Raw genomic sequence first — 1,619 nt, forward strand, 5'->3', positions numbered from 1 at the left:
AATCCATAAAAATTATTATGCGCATCCACTTTTCTTCCTGGATCCTTAGTATTTTAATATATTTTGCTATATATTAATTGTTAACTATTGTTTAAGATCATACCAGACTTTCTTTAATTTAAACACATTATCAGAATGAGCTATATTTTTAAACTTAGGTGATTGACCTATATAAATTTCTTCTTTTATTAGCCCATTTAAGAAGGCAGATTTTGAAGGGTGCTAGAATTCCATTCTGTTTAAATTTCCTTGTACAAAAAAAATTGTACAAGAACAGAGTTTTCCTAGCAACCCGCATATTTGATCAAACCTGTGTTTGATCAATCAAGCAAGTTCTTGAATGATCAAAGCACATCTTGATCGAAGTACAAGATTGTTGGTCTCTTGTGTTGGTATTCCAAAATCGATACAAAGAAAACTAACTAATTACGCAGCGGGATTAAAAACTAGTTGTACCTTTTCTTTGTAGCTAAAGAGCTCTTGATCTTCTGTCGTATTCCTCTTCTCTTCTTGGGCGTCATGTGGGTAATGATCTACCAAGACAACACCACCCTCCTTCTCTTCTCGGTTTCCAAGCCACTGGCTACAAAAGGAGGCTCTAGGATGGGGCACCTTCTAATCTTCTTCCTCTTCTTCAAGTCGCCGCCCACCAAGGAAGAGGAGGGGGGCACCGACCCTAGTTGTGGAGGAGGAGGGGCGCCAACCCTTGTTGTGGAGGAGGAGGGGCGTCGTCTCTTGTTGTGGAAGAGGAGGGGCGCCGGCCACAAGGAAGAGATGTGGCTGGCCATAGGTGGAGATGTGGTCGACCCTAGCAAGGGAAGAGGGGCGCCGACCACAAGGAGGGAAGAGGATTATGGAAAATTAGAAAATTAGGGTTTAGACGCCATCACCTACTCCTTTTTATAGGCTTGCCGTTAGTTACAAAGAAAGAAAAAATAACAAAATTTATTTAGAAAAAATCTCCCTTTCTATAACCAAGTTAAACCAAACCAAGTTATGGATGGGTGGATGCGAGGCTTTATATAGAGGCTATAACAGGGACCTAGAGGAGGAATTAGTTTAGGCATCCTGATGGGCTTGGGCTTCCTATGTTCGGCCCGAACACCCAACTCATATCCATAAAAAATAACTCATACCACTAAAGGGTTATTATTGAACTACCGCACCAATCCCATATTACAATATGGGCTCATTCTTATCATGAGTATGTTAATCTCCCTGTCTTTAAGATATCATATGTCCGTTAATTAAATGAGTTACTGACAACTCAATTAATTAACATCTGATCCAAGAGTAGTACTATTCAACTTTATTATCATGCCGGACTAAGTCCCCCTGCAGGGTTTACATGATAATCCTTATGAGCTCCTCAAGGGGACATCATCAACCTAAATAATTATGACACAGATTCCTTCTATAATCAATAACACACCATATAAATAATACTATCTCCCAACTCATCGAGCCTATTGATTTAACGAATAAATCTCACCCATTGATAAGTTAAAGAAATAAATACTATGTATACGTGCTTGTTATTATATAGGGATTAAGAGAACACACATCCATAATAATAGATGTTCTGTTCTTTTACGTAGTCAGTACAAATCGAACAACCT

Source organism: Zingiber officinale, chromosome 7B, assembly GCF_018446385.1.
Source record: "Zingiber officinale cultivar Zhangliang chromosome 7B, Zo_v1.1, whole genome shotgun sequence".
NCBI classification, from domain to species: Eukaryota; Viridiplantae; Streptophyta; class Magnoliopsida; order Zingiberales; family Zingiberaceae; genus Zingiber; species Zingiber officinale.